Below are 15083 nucleotides of genomic sequence, written 5' to 3' on the forward strand. Positions count from 1 at the left end.
CGCCTCATTTAAATTTGACAGTTATGGCATGTTGAAATTCGAAATACGGGGAAAATGAGTAAGACGAGGTAAAGACTTGGAACTGCAAGGATATATACTACAAGGTGATTTCCAGAACGGTACACTTCGAAAAATGTATCTTTAAGAGAACAGTTGATTTCAATTCAAGTCCAGTCGAGGTATTTCCAATTTCTTTTATTACCACCAAGTGCATACTAAAGGGTGTTTTTTTAGAGCTATAGAACTTTAAATTGCAATAAAACAACGATGGATCATTCGATTGACATGAATTTTATTTATCCGCAAGATAATCTTGTGGCATTACATTTTAAATATGATTTCTGGCATATGACCGCCACGGCTCGCTCGGATGTAGTCCGATCTGGACGTCCAATTTTCGATGACTTTATCCAACATTTGTGGCCGTATATCGGCAATAACACGGCGAATGTTGTCTTCCAAATGATCAAGGGTTTGTGGCTTATCCGCATAGATCCATGACTTTACATAGCCCCACAGAAAGTAGTATAGCGGTGTTAAATCACAAGATCTTGGAGGCCAGTTCACAGGTCCAAAACGTGAAATTAGGCGGTCACCAAACGTGTCTTTCAATAAATCGATTGTGGCACGAGCTGTGTGACATGTTGCGCCGTCTTGTTGGACCACAGCTCCTGGACATCATGGTTGTTCAATTCAGGAATGAAAAAGTTAGTAATCAAGGCTCTATACCGATCACCATTGACTGTAACGTTCTGGCCATCATCGTTTTTTCTGTGGGGCTATGTAAAGTCATTGGTCTTTGCGGATGAGCCACAAACCCTTGACCATTTGGAAGACAACATTCGCCGTGTTATTGCCGATATACGGCCACAAATGTTGGAAAAAGTTATCGAAAATTGGACGTCCAGATTGGACTACATCCGAGCCAGCCGTGGCGGTCATATGCCAGAAATCATATTTAAAATGTAATGCCACAAGATTATCTTGCGGATAAATAAAATTTATGTCAATCGAATAATCTTTCGTTGTTTTATTGCAATTTAAAATTCTATAGCTCTAAAAAAAACACCCTTTATAAAGTCCTCAACAGTTAAGAAACAAGCATTTTAAAAATCACTTCTTCATATTCATTTTATTTTTATTTATTGAAGTTAATTGTGATTCGATTACGCAGATCATTAGCACTACGAAATAATTATATTTCTATTACAATTATCACACAAATAATTTCATTTTCATGTAGAAGGAAACATACATAAAAAAAATCCTGGAAATGGCTCACTTCGAAGGTCCTCACCGAATATTTCAACTTATCCGAAAGTTCGGAGTTTTATTTTATTTTTTGCGCAATACTATTTATTTTTAATTACCCATTACATTTCAATGAGATCAAGAAATCGGCGATATAAAACAAATAAATCAATCTTAACTGTCGAATAATACCAATATACGATAATTGAAAATCAATACCAGTAGCGATCGGACAAGACATGGCCGACTTGCATAAACCAGTAAAACAACAGTCTCAAAATAATGAACTGAAATCAGAATAGGCGCTGGGATAGTGTGCGAAATTTATAGAAGAAATTCAGGAATTAACATTATATAACCTCATTAAACCTATACCACTTCAGAGTAATATAACCATACCAATTTGATTTTATTTTCGAATTTAATGATGATTAAGTAATTTGTTGAATAACTCACTTCTCGTTTTATTGGTGGACGTCTTAACACTCGATCTTGTTATTAATCTGGAAATGAAAATGTCGATTAGAGTTTGCGCTAGCTTATAGAACTTGTCCTGGTTAGTGTGGGTGTTTTACGATCATTCCGAAACATAATTAGGTAAGGAAGGATTTTCTCTGGAATGGCAGGAAAAAATTTATGGACACACTATATATATGCCGTCAGATGATGCTCTTTAAACTTTATTGATGGGGAATCGTTAAATTCGAAACACGTAGGAAGATTGAGACGAAGATTCGATATTTTTGAGTTTTCGGTTTTATAGTGAGTGAAACTTAATTGAAACTCCATGAATTGTATAGGTAGACGTATAAATGGATACTGCTTTTAAATGGTTCTTCAATAGTAAGTTTCATTTGATATAGCTATTTGGGCTAGGGATTCATCAAGCCAAAGTAGCTTGACATTTCGACCCTCTACTTCACGCGTCGCACGGCATATAAAGGGTGTTTTTTTTTAGAGCTACAAAACTTTAAATTGCAATAAAATAACGATGGATTATTCGATTGACATGAATTTTATTTATCCGCAAGATAATCTTGTGGCATTACATTTTAAATATGATTTCTGGCATATGACCGCCACGGCTGGCTCGGATGTAGTCCAATCTGGACGTCCAATCCAACATTTGTGGCCGTATATCCGCAATAATATGGCGAATGTTATCTTCCAAATGGTCAAGGGTTTATGGCTTATCCGCATAGAGTTTATGGCTTATCCGCATAGATCAATGACTTTACATAGCCCCACAGAAGCGGTGTTAAATCACAAGATCTTGGAGGCCAATTCAGAGGTCCAAAACGTGAACTGAGGCGGTCACCAAACGTGTCTTTCAATAAATCGATTGTGGCACGAGCTGTGTGAGATGTTGCGCCGTCTTCTTGGAACCACAGCTCCTGGACATCATGGTTGTTCAATTCAGGAATGAAAAAGTTAGTAATCATGGTTCTATACCGATCACCATTGACTGTAACGTTCTGGCTTCATCGTTTTTGAAGAAGTACGGACCAATGATTCCACCAGCCCATAAAGCGCACCAAACAGTCAGTTTTTCTGGATGTAACGGTGTTTCGACATACACTTGAGGATTAGCTTCACTCCAAATGCGGCAGTTTTGTTTGTTGACGTAGCCATTCAACCAGAAGTGCGCTTCATCGCTAAACAAAATAAAATGGACGTAGTACGCGATACGTATTCCGCACAGAACCATTATTATCGAAATAAAATTGCACATGTGTCATAGATCCTGGATGGAAAATTATGATCAAACAAAGTCTGGAGGTTTCTCAATATTAAGAAACCTCAGAGATATCAAGCAATTTGCAATGTGATCAATTATTACCAACAATTCCTTGTCACTTCTTTCTAATTTTTCATCCCATCTCAATCTGAAAGAACACGTAATAAAAAAATTAATCCCACGAAAATGATAGATATATAAAATGATTGATCCCAAATATAATTTGGTTCTGCAACTTCTCTTGCTCAATATGATCTTGACCCGCCGAATTATCAGAGATTTGAGGTTCGTACTCAATTGTTATCAAAATAGACCTCGAATATAGATTTCTGTTAGGATCATGCGAACAAAAAGTGAATCAATCAAGACTGTCTTCCCACGACAGATGAGGCCGTTTTGAAACGAGAACCCAAATAGAAACGTGATCTGGGAGACAATGAAATGAGTCCAATTTCCTGACCTTTTGCCATCTACATTTGATTACGGATTTGTAGAACAGAACCCGTAAAACTGGCCTCACACGATGATCTTAATACAAACCTTTTTTTTTCAAATTGGGTAAAGACAAAGAAAAATATATATGTGGTAATTGAATTAAGGCGATGTATACAACTTTGAAAATGCTAACTGACAAAGAAACTGCAACACCCAGAAGGACCTGTTAAAATTTTGCCCAAGATTCGGAATCAAAAATATGAAGACTCAAAATAAAAAAATTTACTTTTGTTACCTAGAAATCTTTATAAGCCAACCTGTTTGAATTTACGATTTCACACGCTTTCAATTCACAGAACAAGGATTACGAGGCCAGTTCAGAAAAAATCTTTTACAACTCCTAAAACTATAATAAGCCATTAAATAGCTACTTCTTAATATTATGTGCCACTAACTAGAATGCAAAGTTATTAAATTTAATATCTAATTAACAGAACGTATTCTTCTCAAATCTCTATGCTGGAGGTCTCAAATCTTATGATTGTTAGACATCGGTTAGTATCTTTCAATTTTTGCTCTTTTAAGTTTATCTTAAGCCATTCTCTCTGATTCCATATAAGGTTGAAATCTGATTGAATATTGCAACATTAAATATTAATATTACAACCTTTTGCGTGTGTATTGACTTTTTGTCTTTCTGTGAACAAAGATATTTCTGCTTTGAGCTTGCATAATGAATTTCTGCAGGTTATTTTTCGGATAATTTTGAGGAATGGTTATTTATTGTTCAAGACGATACATTTGTACATTATCTTTGACAGTGTTTTTTAGAGAGTTAAAACATTTTATCTAAGGGGTGTTCTTTTTTCGAGGTATATAACTTTAAGTTGGCATTACTGTTCAAGATGGCTACCGATTTAACAGCTGCCAAGTCATTTATTCTCAGTTTGGTTTGGCAATTCATCACGAATAGACTCACGTCTGAACAACGATTGCAAATAGTGCAATTTTATCTCGAAAATAATGGTTCTGTGCGGAATACGTATCGCGCACTACGTCCATTTTATTTTGTTTAGCGATGAAGCGCACTTCTGGTTGAATGGCTACTTCAACAAACAAAACTGCCGCATTTGGAGTGAAGCTAATCCTCAAGTGTATGTCGAAACACTGTTACATCCAGAAAAACTGACTGTTTGGTTCGCTTTATGGGCCGGTGGAATCATTGGTCCGTACTTCTTCAAAAACGATGATGGCCAGAACGTTACAGTCAATGGTGATCGGTATAGAGCCATGATTACTAATTTCTTCATTCCTGAATTGAAAAACCATGATGTCCAGGAGCTATGGATCCAACAAGACGGCGCAACATATCACACAGCTCGTGCCACAATCGATTTATTGAAAGACACGTTTGGTGACCGCCTAATTTCACGTTTTGGACCTGTGAATTGGCCTCCAAAATCTTGTGATTTAACACCGCTAGACTACTTTCTGTGGGGCTATGTACAAACATTGATCTATGCGGATAAGCCACAAACCCTTGACCATTTGGAAGACAACATTCGCCGTGTTATTGCCGATATACGGCCACAAATGTTGGAAAATGTCATCGAAAATTGGACGTCCAGATTGGACTACATCCGAGCCAGCCGTGGCGGTCATATGCCAGAAATCATATTTAAAATGTATTGTCATAAGATTATCTTACGGATAAATAAAATTCATGTCGATCGAATAATCCATCGTTGTTGTATTGCAATTTAAAGTTCTATAGCTCTAAAAAAACACCCTTTACCTTTGCTGTTCAAGTGTTACTTTATCTACCATTGGGGCTAAAGTGATGCTATATCTACTCAAAAGAGTTGCTATAATAACATTTCAACATTAGTTATAAAAAATGTAATTTTATTGACATTCATTGACATGCAATTGAAATGTTGTGTTCATCATTGCCACTAAGATATTCCAAGCTGAAAATCATTTTTCAATTCCTCGTACAATTTGTGATCTGAAATTCTTATGATTTCATAATCATCGTTAATACAGTACTCAAATAATATTAACTGGAATTGTTGAATTTCTATCATGTTAATTTTTGATCGGTCAAGAGCGGAGCAACTTAATTTCGTACGCTTATGGCCGGACAAATATGTGAAATCGAACATTATTATAAAGTCGATACTTTTTGACGTTAGCCAAAAAAAAAAATTGACGGAAAGTAAATGCATTCATATTCGACACGAATATATTATTTGTTCAAATAGTATTACTTTCAACACTCTAACCCACAATTTAGACCTCCCTCGAGCTACAAAAACAAAGATAAAAGCGTCCGTTTTCACTGCATTGCAAAAATTCAGAAGATTGATTGACAGATATCTCTTTAACATACCAGGCACACGTGAATTCGTTTCTAATTCGATGCCTAGCTATGCAAGCCGAAGGCGTTCATTTCTCAATGGAACGATTTTTGTGGTCAATGCAGACATAAACACTAATGATCACACTCCATCCGTCGTTGCAAAATGCCAATGAGTCTTATATGAGGCTATAGGTAGATATTTCGATTAATTATAGTGGGTAAAATCAGCAGGTACCCATAAGAAGTTTCTTGGATTATGCAAACACTTCGATGGAGTTCTCGAAAAATTTTTATCTGACCGTATATTTCGAGAAGGAATGCATTTCAGAAGATGAATACAGTGATTAGATGAACATACAAGTTAGGCATGAAATGAAATATGCTGCCTCAATTCGATGTATGTGTAAGTTGTAATTTTTTAGGGTTTCTACCTACATACTATTGGTCAATAAGTTTTGCGGTAAAATCACAATATTAAGGTTTGAAATACACTTTATTATTCAGTATGGTCTCCCTGAACATCAACACACTTGTTCCTACGAGATTCCAATTTATGAATTCCATTCCTGAAGTGATATTCTGAAAGAGTTTCAAAATAAGCTTCTACAGCTGTTATGACCTCATCATTCGATGAAAAACGCTTTCCACGCATGAATTTTTTAGGTTTGGAAACAGATGCAGGTCGCTAGGGACCAAATCTGGTGAATACGATGGATGCTTCAACAATTCGAACTTTAATTCATGGATTTGAGCTATTGTCAAAATGTTCGTGTGGCACGGTGCGTTGTCTTGATGAAAAATAATTTTTTCTTATGGGAACCTGGTCTTTTTTCCTTCAACTGGTCTAAAAGGTTAGAATAATATTTAGAAGTTATTGGGTTATTAGTTTTAAAGATTTCCACAAACAAAATTTCTTTTGCATCCCAAAAAACTTATGCTAACACCTTCTTGGCCGATTTCTGGACACGAACTTGTTTCAGAGCTGAAGAACCAGGCTCACACCACTCTTAAGCCTCTTGTTTTGATTCAGGATTATGGTGATAGACCCAAGTCTCATCCATAGTGATGAATCGACGCACAAAATCCTCTTTATCATTTCGAAAATACTCTAAATGTTGCTGAAAAAGTCGAATTCGAATGTGTTTTTATTCAATTGTTAGCGAATTTGGCACCCATTCTGCAAACAGCTTTCTGAAACCCAATACTTCATCAAAATATTTCTTACACTGCCAAATGAGAAGCTTAGCTCTTCTACTAAATCTCCTTCATTCACTCGACGATATTCCAATACGTTAGCATATATTTTTCTACGATTTCTGGTGTTGTTGTTGTTTTTGGACGTCCCTGGTGTGGATCGTCTTCTAAGCTTGACCATGTTTGAATTCAGCAATCCATCTTTCTAATGTAGTAATTGAAGACAGAGAGGGAGAGAGATCTTCCAAAAATAAAAATTCAATCACTGCACTTGATACTTGATTCTTTCCATTGTAAAAAAAATACTGAGAGACGTTGATACTAAATAGCTTGTAAACAGAGAATGCATTTTAAATTGAAATGAAACTCTACACATTTTACATCCGTTTATATGAAGAGGGTATCAGTATAATTAAACAATTTAGGCTAGTAGCAACGCAAAACTACAAAACTTATGCTCATACTCCTGTATTTCCCTCAAAACTTTTTTTTATAAATTATCAAAGGTTATTACAAAAGTATCTTGTGCTGAAAAATTCATGAAATACTGTGCTCTATGGAAGTGTGTATTCCTTGGTACTTGAAAAAAAAACTGTTTCAATTCGCTAATGGTACATTCCCAAAAGATTCCGATCCAATTTGAAATTCAATCCTCTCCTGACCATATATTCATTAACCTCCATTGAAGATCTTGAACAGTTATTCGATAGAATCAATACCATTCAATTAACAAACTCTTTGAGGACAACACGTCCACTCTAATAAACTATAAACAGCTTTGGTACCGCTCTTCTTGTGCACGAAATACCCTAGAGAAAATCAAAGCACATATCAATCTTGCCACTCATTGGTTTCTCATTTGTCGTAGGCAGTTATAAACTTCAATTAAATTCTTCCGATATCTTGCACTCCTCCCAAACACAGCCGATGGCTATCGACCATACTATTTTTGGTCGGAATTTCGGATCAAGCCATCCTACTTTCTATAATTGTTCCTTGAATCTATCGGTCAGATATTGAAGGTTCTTTTGTTGTTGGAAAGACGATCATGTCGTAGATTGCTATGCAGATCGATCCGACCCGGGGCTTTCATAATGGAAGTATGGGATATCGAAGGCGATCTGCTACGCCTCAATCGAGTTTCTTGCTCAAAGTTAGGAGAAATTCTGTTGGGGTCATAAAATCTGATGGGCGAAAGGCATAAATCAATGGAGGTTTTCATCATGGAAATTATTGCGTTGCGTTGGAGATGTTTCGTATGTCTTGATTTATTTGGGAATTATAACGTGATATCATTTGTAGATATGTCGGAGCTCGAAAAATGCACAAAAAGCTACAGTTACGAATGGAGATGCAGATATGCGTTCGTTATTAAGAAATAATTTTGGAGTTCTAGTAATCCCGAAATATTAGGTGTAATAAAAATAAATCAATTAGATGACTTTAGTTATCTGTATCATAGCGTTGTATGAGCCCGATCAGGTTCCCCTAGATGGCGTTAGAAAGATGAGATTTCGTACTACAAAAACTTTATTGACAGTTTTGTGATTAGTTGACTGAATTTAGTTTGGACGCGCGTTGAAGATGGACAAAATGAAGAGAAAATGCAAACTAGGCAGCTGAAAATGTAAAAAGTGTTTATGGTCTTGATACTGTAAGAGCTAATCACGCGCAATTTTGATTTCGTCGATTCTCTGCCGGTAATTTCGATATCAAAGATGCACCACGTACTGGAAGGCCAATTGTCGAGAATGTCAATAAAATCATGGACTTAGTCGAGTTCGACCGTCATGTAGGCACTGATTTGATTGCCCAAGAGCTAAAGATTGCACAAAAAACTGTTTGAACCATTCGCATAAGGCTGGTCTCAAGATGCTCGAAGTATGGTACCACACGAGTTATTGCAGAAAATTCTAATGGACCGAATTTCTATCTGCGAATCGCAACAAAATTGACCTATTTTTGAAGCGGTTAACTTTGGCCAATAGGATAGGAATTGTGTTCCATCTGGACAACGCCATCAGACCACACACATCGATAGTGACTAGCCAGAAGCTCGGAGAGCTTGGTCGGGAGGTTCTTATGCATTCACCTGATTCTATCCATCACGAACAATTTTGCTAGTAAAAAATTTGGATGTAAGAGTTCGTTTACAATATTGATTTAATATTTTACATTTCAAATAGAGTTTCGCGTGTCACAACGATGAAATTCTGATAAGATTTTTCGAAACTGGGATAACAAATAATCTTATGTATTTCATAGATTTTTTCTTCTCAAAATTGAAATTAATGATTCAGTGACACTTTCCATAGTTGATGAAGACGTTAGAGCGAAAATTCTCAAGATAAGTAGTAATTAATCTTCATGTGTTTTGCAGTGTTCTTCGATTGTTTACTAATGGAATCGTCCTACTTCGTCAAACTAAACAATTTTTTTGTAAGCAGGTTCATTAAAGTGAGAAACTTGTTTAGGAAATTTGATTCACTATATGAGGTGATTAATCAATGTGAGAATGTGGTCTAGGTTGTCCTGCTTACCTAAACCAGACGATATTTGAGCAAATTTTTTTTTTTAATGGAGTCATTCAGGTGATACATCAAATTCTGTTGGTTGAAAAAATTGAAATGACCAACATCTACCTATCTTAATTTTCAAAGAATATGCAAATTTTATATGGATTACTTGAGGCACGGTGTACCAAATTTCGATGCTCACTGAAAGCATCTTAAGAACTATAAGACAGAAAATAAAGTTTTTGTCTTAATGTAGTATTTGGCGGAATCAGCTCGGCGTAGTGAGTTGTTGAAACCGACTGAAAAAAAACACAGGCGATCGTTATCGAATGCAATTAATGTGCTTGAACTGTGCATTAAAAAACAAACGGCCGTAATACAACGAGGGACATGATAAAGTGATTTTACAGCATGACAATGCTCGACTCCATATTGCGAAAGTTATCAAGGCATACTTGGAAACGTTGGAAACCCTACCCCATCCACCGTAGTCTCCAGACGTTGCTACCTCGGACTATCACTTGTTTCGACCAATGACACACGGCCTGGCTGACCAGCACTTCCGGTCTTATGAAGAAGTGAAAAATTGGATCGATTCGTGGATCGTTTCAAATGATGACCAGTTTTTTCAACGCGGGATTCGTACACTGCCTGAAAGATGGGAGAAAGTAGTGGCCAGCGATGGACAAAACTTTGAATCATAAAAGCATTAGTAGTTTTTTGCAATTTCGGATTTCGGAAAAAACAGTGGAAGCAAAGTTGAACGCCTATGTAGTTCTCGAGATGCTTTCAGTGAGCATCAAATTTAGCACACTCTGCACAAAATATGAAACGAGGCAACAATATATTTTTCTAGCCGTACTTCTGCAAAAATCAAGTGACTCTCGAACACAGCACCAAACCAAACGTTTCGACAAGATGTCACAACCGTCCGTAACCAAACAAATTGAATAACATCCATCAAAACCCAACAACGTTGCCTCACCTACGAGCTATTCTCGCTCTGTACCAATCGTCCCATTACTCTCGATAGAAATACCGAAATAAACTCGTAGAGTGTACGGCCCACAGTTGTGCAAATCCCATCTTGGGCAATAACTCACCGACAAATCGTCAGTTATAAATCAGTTAGCGTCGAATCTTTCTGACAACGATGATTTACGTGCGAATCGTCATTGACAAATGCATAAACATAGGTAGAGGTGTTACAGTTCCTTTGTAAAGGATGAACGTGGTTCGAATACGCCTTAAATCATCCTCACACCAACATTTTAATATATATTCAGCTTGTTGTCAGGTCGATTGTGTCGGCCGGTTAAGTTGACAGTGCGGATGCTACCTGTCGGTAAAAAGAAGAATGCTCTATGCGCGGATGAGTTGGATAACAGTGCCTTCTTACTCGCGCTTTTGGGGACTGAAGGAACACGCACCGCATCAAAGAGATTTTGCCTTTTGTGAATTTGCTCGAATTTTTGTAGAACTCGTGATGCTGATCAAATGTCTTCATTGCATCACCGCTCTCAATTCAACTTTTTAAATTATATAGGGTGCTAAAAATAACTTTTCTAAAAGTTTAAAGTCCACTATATAGACAAATGATTCCTGCACGCACAGAAGATATTCAGGATGGCTCCATAGATATCAAGTTCTTCAAGGAACATATCAGTAAAGACACCACTTTCTGATCCACCTATATATTTCATGTGCCTAACTGCTGAGCGATTTTTCACCATGAACGATCCATTTGATAATCGACTATTCCAAAAATAGAATAGAATCTTCTTCATACTTCAACTAAGGCATATATCCTGTTTCTTCTCTTAGTATATGCTTAGTCTGGTCTCAAGTTGTCACTCCATATCTTCCTCGGCCGTCTGTTACAATTCTTGTGTCGTTCATTCGATTAGTACATTTCCTGTTAATCTATTCAGCAATATTTTGCCAACAGTCCATCTGAGAACTCTCATTTCTACCGTTTCCAATATCCGTCTAGTCTTTGATGTATCTGGTCTAGTTTCGGCGGTGTATGTCATTAATGGCTTTATTGTTGTCTCATATATTCTGAATTTCGTTTCTTTCAAAATGTGTCTGTTCCGCCTAATTGAGTTATAGAAGCAATCTGCCATTAGAGGCCTTGTTGGTTCGATCTTGAACCAAGGCTTCAACGTCACCATATCTCCATTTTATCTATACCGAGATATTTGAATGTCATGACTTGTTCAATGATTTTATCATCAATAACTAGTTCACTTTTTGTTGAAGTTTTTGTCTTTGTCATGCATCTTGTTTTAGTTGTTGATATCACCATATTGCGTGTTTTGGTCGTCTGATTGAACATTTGTAGATACCTCTGTAGGTCATGTGACCAGGACCGTATCATCGGCGTAACATAAGATCTTGATCTCTCTATCACCCATTTTGTATCCCCTCAGTACAGATACATTCTTTATAACTACATCCATGATGAAGTTGAAAGGAAGTGTGCTTAGAGAATACAACTGCCTCATTCCTTCTTCCACTTATATTGTTTGGTTGAGCTTATTATTGATTCTGGCTTGGATTGAATTTGCCCCATATACATTCTCAATGATTTTTATCAGGTAGAAGATGTGTGATGTCTTAGAGATGAACGCGAACGATCTTTACAAATTCATATTTCTCCGGTGGGAACACTGGGTAGTTGGTATTGTCGCACAACAATATGGCGACGGTGAATATGGTCAATTCCACTTGTCAGCTCCACAGCAAATTCCCGCCTTCATACGTGTGCCTCATATTGACACAGCGGATGCTACCTGCTGCCTCGAAAAAGACGAAACCTCGTTTCGTCAAATACGTTGGCGCCTACTTACTCGCGCCGTTGGGGACCGTGAAATAGATAAAATTTAAATTCGACCAAGGAGCGGCCGCTAAAACCGGTAGCTGAAAAGGGGACCTGTTAATTAGGGACACAAGGCAAACAGTTTTGGTGCGGAGAGCGAAAATAGCAGCCAGCTACGATATACATATATTTTTTTTTTGGTCTAATTGCTCAATTATGCTGGAAGGTGTCATTTCGATTAGAGAATTGTTTATCGCCGCGTTCGAGTTTGTGGACGTTGACATGATACGCGTTGTACGATGAGGTTTGTGTGTTAATTTGATTCATTTGGAGTATTTCGGAGGAATTTGTTTACTTCGATGATAATTTCCTAATCATTAATAACTATAACTATGTCAATGAAGCACAATATATGTGTAGTGACTCTGTCTGTCCGAGAGGTGGCGTTACGGGCGTCGCGATACACTTTGTTGCGGCCTCGGAGGGTTTAAGGGAGCAGCCGCGTTGAAGCAGAGTCACCTCTCTACGATCCTGTGAAAGGGTATCTTAGGCAGAGAGTCTTATCTATATTGATGAATTAACGCATAAAATCCTCTTCATCATTTCGAAAACGCTACAAATGTTGCTAAGAATCTCGCACTCGATGGTGTTCTTGTTCCATTTAGCCACCAAGGTTTTCTGCAACCCAAAAAGTCAAAACATTGCTTACACTGCCCAATGAAATTCCTAGGGCTTCTACTGAATCTCTTTCATTCACTCGACGATTTTCCAATACGATATCCTTCATTTTTTTACGATTAGAAATAGTCACTAAATTGTAATTCTGGTTGAATTGATCAAGTAGACATTAACCAAATGAAATTGGGACCTCAAAATCTGACGGAATTTAATGTCACTCGAAAGTAATATTGTATAGCCTATGACCTCCCGGTCATGTCCGGCACGACCAATTTGGACACCTGCAAGAAACTTAGAAAGTAAACAGGAAACTCATCACCGTAATTGTCTAATCAATCTCACAGTGATACCCCTTAATAACTTAATCATTCAGTCCCGAAAATTGTGTGTCCACTTCAATCAGACATAAACACACCACACAGCTAAAAATTAATCCAATCTAATGAAAAAAAAAATCAAACGGCTCAATTATATCTAAAACGGAGAAAATTGACTGGTTCCTGTACGACATTCGCTCGCCGACATCATCTTCAGCGGTGTACTCTCGACCTGCAGACTTCACTCCCAAACGGCTCTGATGTCGATTTCATAGACGGTAAACGAAATTAGCCGGACAGAAATATTCGGGACGCAGTGGAGTGAATCAATTAGCGGTAACCGACGATTAGAACGAACTCTACTGAAATTATACACATTTTTATATACCAATTTGCCTCAGTTTAATGTCGTGACTTGCTGAAAATGCGGACGGCCTCTTGGGAGACCCTAGCACTTCGACTGGAAGCGGTCATTTCCCCAGTTTCGTCGGCGATTCCCAGCTGCCTAGATGGTATTAGCATGGACATTTTAATATTGTGGGTGGAGATTCAATATTTATTAGTGGCACGACTTTCTGATTTGATCCTAGAGTATCTTAATCTAATCTGAACGTGGACTATTTGTAGTTTGGTTGAAAGTTGTGTGTCTGAGGGTCTGATGGAATGACTGAAAGAATTGGGATTGATACGCAATTTTTTACGTGACACCGAATTATATGAGCTGATGACTTCTTCTGAAAGCTGCTGCATGAAGATACCTTTACTCATGGAAAAAAACTGAGATTGGGTAATGCCAGGTATCCTAATAGGACACTGCCACGTGAGATTATCGCCCGAAAAACATAAGACATAATAACATGACGTCTCAAAAGTTTTAGCTCAATTTTTTTATACCTACATTTTTAAAAATCTGGTCCCCAGTGGTTACTAGCTTTCTGACCTCAAAAGAATGCTTCGGAGAGAATTGTAAAGCAAAGATGAATCTTCTTAACAATATCGGATATGTTCATACTGTGGAAAGTGATTGCGACTTAGGAGTACTTACTCCTCCAGAAATAACGAAGTAGCTATAAATATCGATTGTAGAAAATGTCGAATGATTTATTCGCATTGAGAATAATCACTTTGCTGCCTAGGCAGGAAAAATAATACTTTGCTGATTGTTATGTGTCTGCAAAATCAATATTTGCTGTCAATCGGAGAAAAAATATTTCTTTGTCTCTAGAATAACGCACCGTGTCACAAGAGCATTTTGACAATAGCTGAAATCCATGGATTAAAGGTAGAATTGTTAAAGCATCCACCGTATTCATCAGATTATTTATGCAATAATCAATTGTGCATTAATCAATCTGAAAAATTAGGCCTCTAGCGACTTGAATCTGTTTCCGAACCTAAAAAAATTCATATATGGAAAGCGTTTTTCATCAAATGATGAGATCATAACAAATGTAGAAGCATCTTTTCCAACCCTATCAGATTTTCACAATCAATTGGATTCAATTGGAATCTCAACACTCAACAAGTGTATCAATGTGCAGTCAAAAACGATGATGGCCAGAACGTTACAGTCAATGGTGATCGGTATAGAGCCATGATTACTAACTTTTTCATTCCTGAATTGAACAACCATGATGTCCAGGAGCTGCGGTTCCAACAAGACGGCGCAACATGTCACACAGCTCGTGCCACAATCGATTTATTGAAATACATGTTTGGTGACCGCCTAATTTCACGTTTTGGACCTGTGAATTGGCCTCCAAGATCTTGT

At 37.3% G+C, this 15083-nt stretch overlaps 1 protein-coding gene across 1 annotated transcript in view; it reads right to left on the minus strand.

Moving 5' to 3' along the window:
* Positions 1–1755, minus strand: part of LOC123679133 (transcriptional regulator CRZ1) — a 64881-nt gene extending 63126 nt beyond the window's left edge. The window contains exon 1 of the mRNA XM_045616535.1: positions 1708–1755. The gene's annotated coding sequence lies outside the window, so the exon portion shown is untranslated. The remainder of the gene's footprint in view (positions 1–1707) is intronic.
* Positions 1756–15083: the final 13328 nt, after the last annotated feature.

Source organism: Harmonia axyridis, chromosome 4 (assembly GCF_914767665.1).
Source record: "Harmonia axyridis chromosome 4, icHarAxyr1.1, whole genome shotgun sequence".
Classification (NCBI taxonomy): Eukaryota; Metazoa; Arthropoda; class Insecta; order Coleoptera; family Coccinellidae; genus Harmonia; species Harmonia axyridis.